The sequence below is a fragment of the Mauremys mutica genome, chromosome 2, assembly GCF_020497125.1.
Source record: "Mauremys mutica isolate MM-2020 ecotype Southern chromosome 2, ASM2049712v1, whole genome shotgun sequence".
Taxonomy (NCBI): Eukaryota; Metazoa; Chordata; order Testudines; family Geoemydidae; genus Mauremys; species Mauremys mutica.
In genome coordinates this window covers 37,325,252-37,343,793 of record NC_059073.1, presented here as the reverse complement: position 1 = coordinate 37,343,793, position 18,542 = coordinate 37,325,252, and the positions used below count along the sequence as shown (strand labels likewise).

Genomic DNA, 18,542 nt, shown 5'->3' with positions numbered 1-18,542 from the left:
AAGAGTATCTGAATGGAGGAAGTGAGAGCAGATTATGTTAAAATGCAGCAATTCATGAAGACTCTATTACCATTTCCTCCTATGGCTGCATTTAAGGGCTTGTCTACACTGCCACTTACAGTGCTGAAACTTTCCTTGCTCAGGGGTGTGAAAAACCGCTACCCTGAGCGATGCAAGTTTCAGCGCTGTAAAGTGGCAGTGTAGATAGTGCTACAGTGCTGGGAGCTGCTCTCCCAGAGCTGGTAGCTATTCCCCTCATGGAGGTGGGTTTTTTACAGCGCTGGCAGAGCTCTCTCCCAGAACTGGAGCCACAACTACACAGCCACTTTAACGTTGGCTGCATAGACATACCCAAATTAAATGTAGCCGTAGGAGGAAATGGTAATAGTGTCTTCATGAATCAGTTCAGACAGATATTTCGTGTGTGGGATAAGGGATAGTGTGGAATTAGGTGGAGGTTCATTAATGAGAAATGCTGACAGATGGATAGACTAGGCTGGCATCACTGAACAGCAGAAGAAGCCAGGATGATGTGATAAGGGCTTGCTGCTGGAAGGAGCGCTGAGTGCCCTCTATTCCAGTTGATATAAGTGGGAGGGAAGTGTTCTCAGCACGGTGCAGGAACAAGCCCTGTGGAACTGGTAGATAGTAAGAGAGGCAGAGTTGAGAAGTGCCTTGGAGGTGAGGACAAAAACGTGCTGAAACAAGGCAAGCCAACAGAGGGAATCAAAGGGGGAGCAGGAGTTATGAGTAAGAAAAATGGTTTTAGCAGTTGAATTTTGAATAGACTGGATGGGAGTGATGAGAAACAGAAATTACTGAAGACTTGTCTAGATGAATATTTTTAATGGGCCTGGTTAATGTGATTTCTCATTTCAGTGCAGAAACCATTTAAAGCTATTGAAAATAAAAATAACCCTGTTTTTCCAATTGGCAGAACACTGTGAACACACAGGGCCGATTCTCATTTACAGCACTTTACACCACTCTAACAATGTTGACCCCAATTGTAAGACCTCTTTATGTAGCCAGAGTGGTGTAAAAGGGCTTAAATGAGAATCTGGCCTATGGAATTTACAGTACTTTGAGCCTTAATATTGCCTCTCCTTTCTAATTTGTATCAGAATGGGAGTGAAGAAAAAAATTCCCAAAGATAAACTTTCTGATAGCTTTATAAACATTTGTTCATATAAATGATGTCTCTCCAAAGCTAAGAAGTATAATAATCTTCAGCAAGCATACCCTCATAAAGGTATGATTGGAACTGGCAGTGAAATGTTGTGACAAAAATTGTACACCTGTAGGGCTTTATGAGGAATCTTCCAGTGTATATGCTGTGACAGTCTATACTATTATGTTCACCACTTTTACAAGACTATGATAAATTTTGTACAAAGTATGCCTTGGAAAAGTCATAATCTGCTGAATATTATTGTCCTGGTAAAATGTGTGACAACATTCTATGTAATGTTACAAGATTCTACTGTATAACATTGTTATAACATGCTCTGAGGTTAAGAAAAGCAGCTCCAAACCAGTTCCTCAGAGACAAAGGCACACTAGCATCCCCAGATAGGTACCAACAAAGTCATGTGGGCCTTGACTTAGTTAAGTGACCATTCTCCAGCAGAGGGAAGATGTGAACCATCCCATGGATGCTTCAGACCTCAGATCCCACAAGAGACACAAGAGACTATTTGTCACCTGCACCACAGCGGGGGGTAATCCTCAAAGAGGGGAGAGTAGAGTGGTATAAGAATGAGAAACTGTGGCCTCCAAATTACCACTGTCTCTCCCCATTTCTATTCATGGCACCTACCACGCTTGAAAGACAAAGAAAGCATCATTGAACTGAGGGAAGAGTCGTCTTGACTGGAAGGCTTTTCAACCAGTACAGACTACTGTAAGATTATGGTGAGAGAAACCTTTTTGTTTTTAAATTCACTTAGCTTGCTAAGTTAGGTATTAGCTTGTGTTTTACCCTTTCATTTTCTTTTGTAACCAGTCTTGACTTTTATGCATCATTTTCTGTAATCACTTAAAATCTATCTTTCTGTAGATAATAACCTTATCTTATTGTTTATCTTAACCAGTGTGTTTGGTTAAAGAGTGTGGGAAAGTCCATCTGGGATAATAGGGCTGATTCATATCATTTCTTTTGATGAAATGACGAACTTTCTATGAGCTTGTACTGTTCAGAAGTACAGGACGCACATTTCTGCAGGACAAGACTGGGACTGGGAGTTTGCTGGTATTGCCCTGTATGTAATTCATGTAATGCTGGCAGAGCATTCATATAATATAGATGGGAGTGATTTTTGCCTGCTAGAGGCTGTGTGTGAACAGGCCAGGAGTGGATGTTCTGACAGCAAAGAGGTGTAAAAGGCACTCCAGATTGGAGAATTGAGGGGACACAGCTCTTCAACAGTCCACATTGTACCCTGGGGAATGGCACACATGCCTTATGACTTAGGTTGCTGCAGGGTCAATAAGATCCTCTGGAGTTGCTAGGGTAAGTGTACTCTGGTGTACTCTGATTGCTTAGCCTATACTACAATAATTAGATGTACAAAGGAAGCGCACAAATTAGTGGATTACAGTAGTTCATTTTAATGTTTTGTTACTAGTTTTTATTTGGCCAACGATGGAAATGCTTGTTTTTCCATTTTACTCTTCCATCTTTAAGTGTTGGATACACTTTTTCTTTTTATGCAAGGAAAATAAGAGGAAAAAGGATTAATTGAAAAAAATAATGAATTGAGGAAAGTGCTGCCTGACAGAAGAATATATCATGGGTAAGTATGTAGGGGGTTTGTGCTTGTGTGTGTATTCATAGACTCATAGAAACATAGAGCTGAAAGGGACCTCAAGAGGTCAGGTAGTCCCACTCCCCCCATGCTGAGGCAGGACCAAATAGACCTAGACCATCGCTGACAGGTATTTCTTAAAAACCTCCAATGATGAGGATTCCACAACCTCTAGACACTTATTCCAGTGCTTAATTATTCTTATAGTTAGAAAGTTTTTCCTAATACCTAACCTAAATCTCCCTTGCTGCAGATTAAATCTGTTATCTCTTGTCCTACCTTCCATGGACACGGAAAACAATTAATCACCATCCTCTTCATAACAGCCTTTACCATATTTTAAGGTCCCCTCTCAGTCTTCTTTTCTCAAGACTAAACATGTCCAGGTTTTTTAACTATTCTTTATAGATTAGGTTTTCTAAACCTTTTATCTTTTTTTGTTGTTCTCCTCTGAACTCTCTCCAATTTGTCCACATTTTTCTTAAAGTGTGGCACCCAGAACTGGACACTGTACTACACCTGAGGTGTCACCAGTGCTGAGTAGAGCAGGACAATTACCCACTGTCTTATATACAACACTCCTGTTAATACACCTTAGAATAATATTAGCCTTTTTCACAACTGCATCATAATGTTGACACATATTCAATTTGTGATCCACTATAATACCCAGAGCCCTTTCCAGCAGTACTACCACCTAGGCAGTTGTTCTCCATTTTGAAATTGTGCATTTGGGCATTTTTTTCCCTTCCTAAGTGAAGTACTTTGCACTTGTCTTTATTTAATTTCATCTTGTTGATTTCAGACCAGTTTTCTTATTTGTCAAGGTCATTTTGAACTCTAATCCTATCCTCAAAAATGTTTGCAATCCCTACCAGCTTGGTGTCATCCACAGATGTTATAAGCGTATTCTCCACTCCATTCTCAAAATCATTAATGAAAACATTGAATAGTACCGGATCCAGGACTGACCCCTGTAGGATCCCACTAGCAGGGGCGGCTCTAGACATTTTGCTGCCCCAAGCATGCCTGCGGGAAGTCCACCGAAGCCACGGGACCAGTGGACCCTCTGCAGGCAAGCCACTGCAGGCTTGCCGCCCTAGGCACGCGCTTGGAGCGCAAGAGCCTGGAGCCGCCCCTGCCCACTAGATAAGCCCTCTCAGTTTGACAGCAAAGCACTGATAACCACTCTTTGAATACGATCTTTCAACAAATTGTAGTTTCATCTAGACCACATTTCCCTCGTTTGCTTATGAGAATATCTTGGGGGACTGTGGCATATGTGGGACTGTGTCTTGTGTGTGTGTATGTGTGTAGAGTCATATAGATGCGTGTGGTATACGTATGTATCCTACTAGTAAGCCATTAACGAGAAATAAACAGTATCAAAAAGTCAACATGTAGTGTACCAAACTGCACAATTAATAGACTTTATTCCTTAGAAGCAAAAGACCTGAATAATCATGGTACCTCATTACCTTTTTCTCAGCAACACAGAGCCTCTACAAAGTCTGACATTCTTGCAAAGCTATTCCACTTCTGAACCTGGCTCAAGAAAACGGAGGGGTTCTATCTTAATACAGACAATGTATTACATGCAGAAATTAAACCAAGCAATGGGTGGTCGATGGAGGGGGTGAATAGATAATGATTTAAAAAAAAGCAAACTAGCAGTGGTTACATTTTCTGTGGTAGACATAATTGATATGTTTGTTTTCTGTGATTCACACATTATTTTAAGTTTCTGTGGGTGAATTTTATTACAAAATGTTCTGCATTTTTAAATACCATTTAATTATGGTTTGTTTCCTTAGGGATTATATCACCATGAGATTTTAATTTGGTATATACCCTAAAGGGCAGCATATTTTCAATTATGAAATATTTCCTCCAGAAACAATAACGGTTTAATGATTTATTGCAGGATCTTATTATAAGGTGCCTCATATAAGTGAAAGCTGAAATGCAATTGGCTTAACAGTATAGTATAGGCAGCACTATAATGCATGTGAACTGAGCATATGTGCCTTTTGCACAAAAATTATATTTATATACTTTCATCCTTTGCATAATACTTCAATTATTATATCTTGAAAAACTAACTTGGAAAGCTGAGAGCTATGAAACATTTACATTATTATCTCTTCAAAAAGTTCATTTTTGGACAAGTATCATTTGGATAGGGATTAACTTAATCAGAGATTTTGAATCTTCTTTACTTTAATTTTTAATCTCTTTTTAAAAATATGTCTGAATCTTAAAAAGGCCTAAACCTGTAGTCACAAAGCACTGCTTCAAAAAAGGGGAAAAAAAGAAAAAAGAAAAAAGAAAGTTTTTAAAGCAGCCACCAGCTGTAAGAGAGATAGTGCAAGCAGCAGATTTGTGACAGAGTGGAGCATGAAACCCATCAGCTGATGAGTGAAAATCCCTGGTTTCTAATTAATCGAGGTACACAGGCCAAGGGATGAAGAGGATCAGGGAAATGAAATCAGGAAAAAGATACCATCAGTCATTTCTGCGGCCCATTGTCATACTTCAGAATCTGCTGTAATGAATCACTCAGGCATTCCACAGATACATTCAAATGGTGAAGAAAATTCATTGTCCAGTGAAGAGTGTTTGATAAAAATCTTTCTTTTCCCCCCTCTTTGTCAGAAGCCTATGATCAGAAAAGGAAATCCAGACAGCACAACAGGTGTGCTTTTGCAAGCCTGGTGAAATCTGCAAATGAACTGAGGTACTAAAGAATTTTTTTGTACTAAAATTTCTCCAAAATGAAAAAAAAGTATCTTGTAATAGAAGACAGTGGTAAAATGTACTGAAAAAAGCTAAAGATTAAGGGGATAAAAGGTATAAACGTTCTTCCGGTTGGGAAGCTCCTGTCCCTATAAAATCTTCTTATATGAAAAATGTGAGCAAATATTTTTATAAAATATATTTGCAGAGTTTAACATTTCCAGACATGGACGTCTGCTTTGAAGAGCTATTAATCCACAGGCTAGCTCTAATTTAAAAGAGTATTATACTGTACCTTTCAAACTTGACTGGAAAAAAAAATTACCTACCTAAAAGAGAGCAGTTTTGTTTCCTGCTCAGATTTCCTGGTGTTTTTCACAAAATACTAGGGAAGTACATACCCCTGAGTATTGGGTTTCTATGGGAATGTCTCTCTATAAGTTCTATTTAAAGGTCCCAGAATTCAGGACTGAATTGCACTGAAATTCTTTAAGGATTTCATACCTTCTTTGTTTTAAAAAATATCGAGAACATTTTCCCTAGTATCTCACAAATGACACTGAATGCGAATTTTGCCTGTGGCCCAACTTTTTGAACCTGAACAATTCCTTTAGGCAGTTCAAAGTAGTGTGTGCCATTAGGTGACACCAGGAGATAATTGTTTTTAAATAATCAGGTGCTGTACTGAGACATATAAGGATGGCTGATTCATTTTAAATTTAATTACCATAATATAGGGTTTCGCTGTCTATAATATCAATCACCAAGACATTTTATAGTTGATAATATTAAAATCGCAACAATAATGAGAATTCTACTTCATGATGAAAATAATTTTAATCATGGATAGATTACAAATCCATTTACTTTTACGTTTACTGAGAATTCTATTATCTAACTCCTATTGTGAAAGATGTTAAAACTTGTTTTCAGGAAATGTAAAAGATTATAGAAGTATACTGTCCATGTAAAGTTTCTAGCACAACACAGTGACCAAGAACCTGTCTAACAACTGGAACTGTGAAATATGAGGCTTATAATATTCTTATTGGCTCTGCATGAATAAGTTTCTTCTTGTGCACATCCAGTTACGGGATTAAGGCCTAAAATTGTAAGTTATTTGGGACATGGACCATGGCGTCTTGTATGGTTGTACTGTATCTTGCACTGTCAGATTGAGACTGATTGGAAACTCTGAGTGCCACCTCAGTAGAAGTGTTAATAGTTATTTGAAAGGGAGTGTAGTGTAGTGTAGTGGCTAGGAAACAAGACTGATACTCAGTAGAGTATCCGACGAAGTGGGTATTCACCCACGAAAGCTCATGCTCCAAAACATCTGTTAGTCTATAAGGTGCCACAGGACTCTTTGCTGCTTTTACAGATCCAGACTAACACGGCTACCCCTCTCATACTTGACACCATGCAAGGCACTGCATTAGCCATATGGAGTGGAAATCCATCAACCTCATGAAGAAGCTTTCACAAATACAGACTTTGCATCCGACGATGTGGGTATTCACCCACGAAAGCTCATGCTCCAAAACGTCTGTTAGTCTATAAGGTGCCACAGGACTCTTTGCTGCTTTTACAGATCTAGACTAACACGGCTACCCCTCTCATACTTGACACCATGCAAGGCACTGCATTTAGCTGTATGGAGTGGAAATCCATCAACCTCATGAAGAAGCTTTCACAAATACAGACTTTGCATCTGACGAAGTGGGTATTCACCCACGAAAGCTCATGCTTCAAAATGTCTGTTAGTCTATAAGGTGCCACTGGACTCTTTGCTGCTTTTACAGATGCAGACTAACACGGCTACCCATCTGATACTCAGTAGAGCTGAGTTCTATTTCTGGTTCTACCAGTGACTTCAGACACATCACTGGATGACTAAGAACTGCCACTGTGTTGTGGCTGTGGAAAAAGGCTACTACAGTCCTAGGATGCATCAGGTGAGGTATTTCCAGTAGAGCTAGAGAAGTGTTGCTAGCATTATACAAGGCAGTGGTGAGACCTCATCTGGAATACTCTATGCTGTTCTGGTCTTCTGTGTTTAAGAAAGTTGAATCCAAATTGGAACAGATGCAGAGAAGGGCTGGGATGATCAGATGAATGAAGAACCTACCTTATGAGAGCAGACTTAAGAGGTTTGGCTTGTTTAACCTAACCAAATGAAGGCTGAGGGGAATATGATTGCTCTTGGTAAATATATCAGAGGGATAAATCCCAGGGAGGGAGAGGAGTTAATTAAGTTAAGGGCCAGTGCTGGCACAAGAACAAATCGCTATCAACAGGCCATCAATAAGTTTAGGCTTGAAATTAGACAAAGGTTTCTAACCATCAGAGGAGTGAAGTTCTGGAACAGTCTTCCAAGAGGAGCAGTGGGGTCAAAAAACATAACTGGCTTCAAGACTGAGCTGGATAAGTTTATGGAGGAGATGGTATGATGAGATTGCCTGCAATGGCATTTAGCCAATCTGTGACTACTAATAGCAAATATCTCCAACAGCCAGAGACAGGAGACTAGATGGGGAGGGCTCTGCGTTATTACAGAGAATTCTTTCCCAGGTGTCTTGCTGGTGGGTCTCCTCAACATGCTCAGCCTCTAACTAATCACCATATTTGGGAATGGGAAGGAATTTTCTCCACAGATCAGATTGGCAGAGACCCTGAGGAGTTTTCACCTTCCTCTGCAGCATAGGGCACTTGCTCGTTTTAATTACAGTAAATGGGGATTTGCTGTAACTTGAAGTCTTTAAATCATGATTTGAGGACTTCAGTAACTCAGCCAGAGGTTATGGGTCTATTACTGGAGAGGGTGGGTGAGGTTCTGTGGCCTGCAATTTGCAAGAGGTCAGAGTAGATGATCATATGGTCCCTTCTGACCTTAAAGTCTATGAGTTCATTTCTCTGTGCCTCTGCTTCCCAACCTACCCTTTGACTGTTAAGACCGTAAGCAAACAATTAGTCATATTATTTGTTTATAATTCCTGGCACAATGGGGCCCCTCTTGTGGTTGGGCCTTTAGGCACTACTGTACTATAAATAACAGTAATAATAGATTGGTAATGGGATATGGAACCTGATCTGGATCTGGCACAGGTTTAATAGTGTCCAACAATCATTGCAATCTAGTGGCCTGACTGCATGAATTGAGGTCTCAATCCACTTCCTAGTCGATTTGAAACAAAACAAAAAACACACACCACAAATGGTCGTAACTGGCATCTTTCCTTGCAGTGTCAAAAGGAAGATCACAGATTGAATGGGCATGGGAACTGATCAGCCTTCTCACCTTGGAGGTGGTCCTTCCAGGTGAAGTAGCATGCACTGCTACTGTCCCTGTTCAGTGGATAAAGTACATCAATATATAGGTGTCAATCCATTACCTTTCGTGAAATTCATTCCAATTTTAATAAAAGCAAACAACAAACAAGCTGCTAAAGCAATTTATTATAAAGAGTTTTAGCAAGGAACTCCTCTTCTGCTAAAACAAATAGCAGGATTTTTCATCATGCCGAGTCATATCTTAAAACAGAACACATATATAGAACATATATATATGCACACATACGTATTATAACTCTATTGATATATTAATATAATAGCATTAGTTAAGAGCTCAACAGAGTTATTCTGGATTTGCACGAATGTATCTGAGAGTAGAATTGTGGACAGTTTCTTGTCTCAAAAATATCTGTTTTGTCTGTGCCTTCTTTTTCTTAAAGAAACTGATGAAAACTTAATACTGATTTGTCATGTATAACTGTGCAGTGGAATCAGATTTCTCTTTCCAGTTTCATCACTATTTCCAAACGAGGATTTTAAAAGATTGGAAAAAAATTAAAAACTTAGTAGAGAATCAGTTTTTATCATCAAAGTCAGCAGGAGCTCTCTTACTAGTGTGCAAACTGCGCCCCGCACTGGTCCCCTGCTTTGGAGGAACTCTATGAATAAATTAAATTTCGAGAGACTGCCAGCTTTGTAATCCTGGCCTACTGCTCTTGGTAAAACAGCTCTCCCTCCCTAGTTGCATAATTTTAGTCATTTTAGGGTTTCATTTTCTTCATTTTATTTCTCTTGCAGACCAATGAATTGGAGGGGGGAAGGCCAGGGCCTCAGAAACCCCAAGCTATGCCTCATGATCAGCAGTAGGTAAAAAATAGTTAGACGTAAAAACAGAAAGATATATTTGTAATGCATTCTGCTTATGGAGCATCACTGTATAATAGGTGTCTGCAACCTAACAGGCAAAGATAATATCAATACCATCAGTAAATTGGATAATACAAATGGAGGATCAATCTATTTTTGTCAATAAATTAGGTTTCTACTTTTTATTACAGTGTCTTTGCATGCTTTTTGCAGAAATGTTACTACTGAATCATATTAAGCAATCAAACTTTAATCTAAACAATGAAACCATCACATTTTTTTTTACTTTGGGTTTAAAAATGCGTGAAAATGGAAAAAGAAAAATTATAGGGAACATGATCTTTGTGGGCAAAAGTGAAAACATCACTACCAACAAAACCTTCCTAAGCAGCCTGTTTGGGAACTGGAAAGACCATTTGGAAAGATTTCATCAAAGTGATTTTCTGCAGATATCGCACAGGTGATCAGGATAAAACCCCACAGCTTCAGCACTTCAAATATTTATCATATAAATGTTTGCCTGAATCATGATAAGGGTGAGGTTTGGGACTTATGGACACTGAGATAGGATGTCACCTGAGACATCCATCTGATTCTGATTGCAGACAGAAAGGAAATGCCTTGTAGAGGCCAGGAGAGAGAGGCAGGGGAAGGGGGAGTAAGGGATAGTAGGAATGGACAGCTCTTGTTCCCAGCTCTAATATCCCAGTCCAATTATTTTGTGGACATCCACTCCTTGCCTGCACAGGAGATAGGGCTATAAGTGTATGTTATTTTTTAATTACAAGGGGGTAGAAAAAATCCTGATGATGGGCTGGAAGGTGCCATTGCATTGTTATTTTTTTCTCTCCCTTCGTTTGCTGATTATGTGAGCTGGGCTCCTTTGCTAGCCGATGATAAGCAGAATTTCCATGTTCTCTGCATAATTAATCCATCTCTGCCTCTCTTCATGCCAACTCGCCCGTTATCGCCGGCACATGCCTGAATTGCAAAAGAATCCGCTCTTCAATTGGAACTTATTGATATTCTAAGGAAAAAAAAAGAGAGAAGGGGAAAAAACTGAAAATCCTTAAGTTTAAGCCGCAGATTTTTAAATGGATTAATTTCGCTGCAATCGCAGCCATCTAAGGCGGGAAGGCAGGCAGAGCAAATTGAAAGCATCTCCATGTTTGCAGAATTGGGTCCAGAATGCTGAAATGTACTGGCACAGCTCTCTTTTAAAGTCAGAAAATTACCATTCATTTACATCACATGAAATACTTTTTTATGCTAGAAATATTCAAGTGACGTTCTTTAAATGCCTGCTAATGCTTGATAACATTTCTAACTTTCAACATTTTGCTAGACTTTGATATGACATGATAGGAATGCCTGCCAGTGAGGAATATTATATGTACTAGTAATCTCTTTTTATCACATATTTAGATTATATCATCCTCCTCTTAACCATCCTGAAGTAGTCTTTAAACAATGTATTTGGTGTCATAGGGTCTTATTTAGTATACTCATGCAAGCCAAAGTTAGTAGGGTATATTTAGACTTTGTCTACAATGGAATTTTTTTTAAGTGCCAATGCATCTTAAAAATATAAATGTTTATCTTTTTACACTTTTCACACCTGACTTCATAGAATTCACTTTACATTTAGAAATGTCGTGTCCATCTAATTTGTAACATATAGTTTTTGTTATTTTGATACAGTTTGTGTGGATCCTACTTACATTATGAGAGAACTCAGCTGTATTACACAGAAGGCTGGCATTACACTTTGAATATCAAGAGCTAGCGGAAAGGATGCTACCCACCCCCTTCTCCCAAAATATTACCAGAACCTAAATATTCCACTCTTTTTGCTTCTTTAATACAAAAGTCACATTCCTCATTTCCTTGACCCCAGGAAGCAGCAGCATTCGGCAAGACTCAGAGATGGTTTTTTTAATGCCTCAGCTAAGCTACAACATATCTAGCATTCCATGTCCATATGCTAGAAATCAGCAATTTATGCTGTTGTAGAAGGTAATGTTGACATTCACAGTTAACAGAGGGGAGAAGAAGTTGCTACAATTGACATTGACTACAAATGGAAATTTAGCTGTTTTGAAATCTTTGTCATTATTAAACAGATCTGTTCCATTTTAAACATACTATAAGAATGAACTGCAAAAAAATGAGACACAGGCAGGCACATACTACAGCAAAAAAATGAAACAGCAAAACAATGATATTTGTGGAGACATCTGCTTCAGTTTCAAAACAATGATTTTAATAACTGATGGGCCATCTCAGCATAAAATACCAGCATTTGTGAGAAAATCTGTGTAGCTAATAAGTAACTAAAATGTCAGTATTCTATGTTGTTTTCAGGCAATAAGTGGAACCACAGAAAAATGGCTCAGTTACTATGTTAGTAATTTAAGAAAAACAGCAAAAGAGAACAAAGACTTTACTGTCGCTTTCAAATGACTGAGCATTATAAGGCATTGTTAAACTTGCAGATATTAGTGCTTACATTACAATATAGACAGTGCGGTTTTTACCAAATGGTGTTGTTTTAAAGACTTATTTTGGAGTGAATATCCTTATGTTCTCACATAGTTACAATAGCTGGTTAGCTGAATACTTAAAACCAAATGAAAAAGAAATTATTTAAAAACTTGAAAATATAGATTTAGCAAATGCCTGTAAACTATGAATAAAACAATTTCAATTACTTTTCCCACATACATCTATCACCTAAATATGTAAATTAAAAGCTATAGTTTCAAAGTACCTGAGAATTAATTTCCAGGTGTGTAACACTTTCTGAGAACAGAATTAAGCTTTATTTTCTACCAAATGTTGAAATTCTAAATATAATAAAGAGTGTATCCGAAGTGCATATAACTACAGAACTCCCTCATCTAGGGTGAAATCCTGGCTCCACTGAAATCAATGGCAAAACTGAATTGACTCCGATAGTGCCAGGATTTACCTATAAAATAGATATAGGACTTACTCCAGTTTGCACTAAAGTAATTGTCTGAACTCTCATTTACTTTGCTGGAAGTAGGATTATTTTCATAAAAAGCTGAATTGTAAACTTAAAGCATTTGCATTATTATATGCATGCATAAAAACATTAGACACTCAAAACACGTTATATTTATTAAACAATAGAAATAAAGCACAGATAATTTTTAATTACAATTTACTTATTACCATGCTGGTTTCAGTGTGAAATACTTCTTGTGTATTTTCATTCTGTTGTGAAGACTTAAAAATGTAATAACATGCTATATTAGGAATTATTAAAATAGTTGTAGACCAGTAAATATTCAATTAAATTTTACATATGAGGGTACTAGTAAAGAACACTGCATTTTAGTATCATGCAAATAGGACTTGTCACACAGAAAAAACTAAGAAATTCTTCCATTGCTGCAGAAAGAAAAAATCTTCCAATAATACTGCTGTTTATGGTTGGTATACACCAGTTGACAGAGTGAAAATGTGTAAGGAGTGAAAATGAAGACTGTTTCTTGGAGCAAGCAGAGGCTGCAGCTGATCTCCCAACCATAGGCTGCCACTTGTTCTAAATGAAACTGAAGACTTCTAGATTTCTTTCTGGTCTGTATTTATATTGATCTGACCATGCAGTTTCCCAAGAGATGGCCAGTGGTCTTCGACCATAAGCCACCAAATGCTCCTCCCCAGTACAGAAGCCTAAAGCAGACACAAACTAAATGCTTGAAGTCTACCAGTCTAGATTTCACTGTCTTGAGTGAACACAATCCCAAAATACCTAACTAGAACACAAAGATCACCTTAATTTAATTACCAATTGGCTTGGGTTACCAAGTAACCCAAGAAATTCAATAAATGATCATTCTGCTCCAGAAAGTAGGAAGGTAAGTGCTATAGAACGAAAGGATAGCCAAACGGGCATCTTCTGTAGCCTTTCTTAAGAGGGAAGATCCTCCCAGCTCCACAAGCCAATCTTAGGGCCCAGGGGGCAACCAACACAAAATTGGGCTAGGATTAGTTGATGGATGTGTGGGCACCAAGAATTCTCTCTGGGCAGTGACAACAAGAGCAAGATGGCCTCGCTGCCTTGAAATAGGGGAGCGGCCTGGCGGGATGGAATATTATCATCCATTTTATTTTCAATCTGATTTACATCCCTATTTTATTACTTATGCAAAAAGGAGTCTCTCAAAATGTACCCCTTTAAGCTACTTATGAGGAGTACCCCCTCCACTTATGGTGAGCAACTCTGAACATCATAAAACAATATTTTTGCCAACAGTTACCAAACATCTGTATGTGAAGTAACACAAATTTTCCCTAAATGCAGAAGGAAAAATAAATTGCAGATACTAGAGTGTGGTCAGTGTGACTTTTTTTAATGTTTAACATTGTATCTCACAATTATAGATCCCAGAAGCTTTCTTCCCTTTTTATAATCTACAGTGAGAAGGAATAAAGTGTATCTAATTCTGAATCCCTTAGTTCTACCAAAGAGAGCATATGTGGTCTATAAAGGACATTCAATGAATGCCAGAATCTCTCTTAAGGAGACGGAGGAGATGAGCACTAAAATGTTGAATTGACTTGGAAGGTACAACTGGTTTTCCGAACAAAAACTGGGACAAAACTACAAAGGCCTTGCCCAGACTGGAAATAAACTAGACCTCTCAGTGGTAGAATTTATAGTGTGGACAGGATGTAGGCATTTTTACCACAGGTGTCAGCTAATCCTACACACTAGTGGAGATGAACTGCTGCAGGAAAATACTTACAAATTTTCCCAGTTTAAATACATCCACAAATGGGGTTTTTTTGCATGAAAAAAACACAAACTCACACAATCTTTTGCAAATTTTTTGTGCAGAGAGGAAATGCATGATTTATTAGAACCAGAAAAGCTGTCTGCTTTATGTATTCTCCTCAAAATTCTAGTATTTGTTGAGAGCCGAATACAAAAAAATAAGAAGCCACAATCCTTGACCGAAGGAACGATATAACTTGGCCATGAAAGAACAATTGAGAAATATGAACAGTACATTAGCTGATAGAAGATTGAAGTGCATAAATCGTGCAGTGCTGGTTGAGGTGCTTTCCAGAGGATTATTTCAAGGAAGGGCTTGAAGATGGAATGGGAGGTTGCTTGGCACATAAGAAGAGGGAGACCTTTCCACCCTTAAGGGGCAGCATGGAAGAAGACACCACGATGATGACACAGATATCAAGAATGATTATGTCAGGTTTCTACTACCCTGAGGAAGGGAGATGGGCTCTGACAGGGTCACTGACTCTTTTGTGTAGGTGAAACCGATGAAGTGGCTATGGAGGGGTTCCTTGTAGATTCCACATTTGTGTCACTTTCTTGTTTGTTTACAGATATGTTTTAAAAATGAAACAAAAACCACTAAAGGAAAACTTTCCATTCAAGATTTGCTGAGAGGCAGAACAAAGAGTAGAGAGAGAGAAGGTAGAGCCGCAGACCACTGTGGAATTGCCAAAATGTGACAAATCACAAATGGTCTGTCTGCATAGCTGAGAGTGCAAGAGGAGCCCAAACTGTCTGAATCTGAGGCATCTAATAAGCAGAAACAAAGTGATTTCCAAATATTAACACAGGAAAATCAAATTCTCCAAAGCTACTCTGAGCATTTCCTCTGGGTCATTGTAGCTCAAAACAAAAGTAAAGCTAAAGCCTACTCAGAACTGAACATATTTTTTATTTTTCCATTTGGAATATGGGATTATTTCCTGCAGGCATTTGGAAGGAGAGTGTATGCAGGACCTTGGTTGCCAGTAAAAATTCCAGTTTTGGAAGCCATTATCAGTCAGCATGAAAATGGGTCCAGTTCTATGGAAATTAGCTCATTACTATTATTTTTTTTGCTGGCAACTGCACAATTTGTGCTTTTTGCATTTTGAAAAGCAGGACATGAATTGCAAAGAAAAAAATGAGTTAGTTAATTACTGAGGAATCCAAACCTATGCCTGGAATAACATACTCAGACATCCAGCTGAACCTCGGGCCATATGCTCTCCTAGATCCCCATGTGTAGCTCCAGCTCCTGTCAAACACAGAAGCACTGAGTAAAACAATTAGCATACAAAAATATTAGCTGTTGATATGTTGATACTTTAATGATCATGATTAATAGCTGAAATCTATCAGCATCACATAGTAAAAAGTGACTGCTGTAGAAAACAAGTTAAATATTCACTCTGAATTGTGATCATGTTTCATTCTCTTCACTTTGTTTTGTATAGGACTGACCAACAACTCCATTACTGTTTCTTTAACAGCGTGCTTACTTATGGAGATCTAACTTGTTACCTCATCAAAATACAGTATTTTTCAGCTACCGTATATCGAATATTTAATCATTTAATTAAATAAATGAAGACAATGCTCTCCTTCTGATTGATCCTGAGGTGTGATACTTAGTGGAATAAAACATAAAGATGAATTAAATACAATGTAGTAAATTTTAATTGCGTAATTCCAAGGATAATAATATTGCTAAAAATATTATTCCCTCAAGAGCAAGATGTCATTTACCTTTAGCTCTAGCTTTCAGCTTGGTCCTACATAAGCATTCAGTTATAATTTATTATAATGGTATTCTTTACTTATATTTTTCAAACACAGATCATCTAGATTAAAAAGTATACACTTGTTTAACTAAATCACATTTATTTTACACTATATTCTTGTAACCTAAAATTTAAAAAAAACAGAAAGGCAAGTTGCCATGATGCTCAAGGCAACATCTTTGATGAAAAGGTTGTTGTGGTTCGATAGGGTACAATGAAATGACAGATATGAGCGGCAATTTATCATGCTCACCCTTAAAAATTCAGTATATGCTTATGTGAGCATATTTGCAAACATATTTAATATTTAAGCAACTCACCTTTGCGACTGTTAGCTAACCTAACAAAAACATAACATTCAATCTTAGATTTTAGGAATGTGATTTTTCACATTTGTGTGATCTTTACATTACCAATCATATATTGAAACTATTGAATTGTAAACATGTTGCAGTAATACTGGGCCATATTTTTAGAAAAGTTAGATACATAATTTGGGCTCTCATTTTCTCTGATTGCATGAGCATATTTGTGTGCCTAACTTGCAGCTACAAATGATTACATCTTAGATCAGCAATTTAGCTTTGGCCACAATTAAGTTCATGTGCTAATTTAGCTAGTGACTTTATTCCTGCAAACAGCTCCATTCAGGTACAAGGGTTTGCCTGTGCAGAGCTCTTTTCAGGATTGTGTTCTAAATTATGCAAGTATTTTGCATACTCAGTTGTGCACCTAACTTGTTTGAAAATGTGTCCAACATCGGATATAAATTAGGAGTTTTACCTGATAAAGGACTGCAGGGTTGGGACCCAAAAATCCTGAGCAACTTTCATTGATTGTTTTTCTTTATATTTCCTTAAATCCTTATTTACACACCACACAGGTAGTGTACCCATATTTAAATAACAGAACAATAAACAGCTAAGGAATAATGCAGTTGGGCAAAGCAGAAACTCATGAGGCAGAAAATACTATACTGGCAAGCTTGCTGTTGTACACATTTTAAATTCCTCTAGTTTTATTGGAAAATAAAAAGTGCTTCATATACAAATACATTAAGCACTAGATTGTATGTGATTCAAGTATTTTGATTTATATACAAATGCTTTATGATTTGGGCTAATATTTTGTACGCAACTAGTCAACATTGTATTTGAAAAATAAGATTCTGAAAGATTAATATATTAGCTTTAAAATAGATATTTACATGTTTACCTCCTGTGTTCATTAAAGTATATATTTTCATACAAAAAATAGTAATGAAAAATTCTGTTTAAAACACAAATCCTAAGCAATTCATTTTCCATTTTAGCAGCAGAGTTTCAGTGATTACTGTGAGCTTTATTATTGCTTTATTTCCAGGAATTATTAGATCTTTCTTAAATTGTTCTGTTGCAAATGTTAAACATATGATATTTTATATTACAATATTTAATAGAAAGATGAAAATTGCAAGATAGTTTACAAGTGGAACTGGTATTACACTTCTTGTAACATCTTTCCATTAAAAAGTTAACAAGCTAGATTAATTGCTTCATGATAGATGGTCCTTTTAAAAACTTGTTATTTTCCATGCAGCATAACATAAATACCTTATAACATATCAGTATTAGTCTGCTTTGAAATATCTATTTTCTCCCCAAAAGTATAGAGTTAGATACACATGCTGCATTCTAATGCTCTATTTTATACCATAATAGCTTCGCAAATCAAGGAACTTTAAGGTACCAACACAAATGCATTTGCAGTATGTATGAAAAAAAAACCCAGACCGATTCTGAGAGCCCTTTACCTTTATAATAAACTTGTAGATTGTAAAATATATATATACAAATCACATTATAGTAATAACACATTTAGTCACTCAGATGCTATTTTGATGGGTACCAATATAGAAACTTTGATAGAAATCCCTGAAATGAGTGATCAAAATTTAAATATTATACAGATTTTCTAATTCTAGATGAAATTCGTACTGAAAGCAATGATAGTTAGTATGTATTAATTTTCAAAACTATATATTTGTATTTAAAAATTAAAAGATGTAGTAGTATTGTGTAGATTTATATTCAGATGACCTAATTATTATTAACAACTAATTGTGAATATTAATTAGGTTATTCATCTGTTTCACATCTATCTACACATATCTTTAAAAAAGTATATTAACATATCAGACTAAAAACCTGGCACAGAAATTATACTCAGCATGTTTTTGAAAATACATTTTACACTTAATATTTGTATAAT

The 18,542-nt window shown here is 37.1% G+C and overlaps 1 long non-coding RNA gene across 1 annotated transcript; it reads left to right on the top strand.

Moving 5' to 3' along the window:
- The first annotated feature begins 513 nt into the window (after window positions 1–513).
- Window positions 514–7,618, top strand: LOC123365120. The gene is made up of 3 exons (XR_006577436.1): window positions 514–1,914; window positions 5,463–5,544; window positions 6,925–7,618. It is a non-coding gene; the product is annotated as an uncharacterized LOC123365120 (long non-coding RNA).
- The last annotated feature ends 10,924 nt before the right edge of the window (window positions 7,619–18,542 follow it).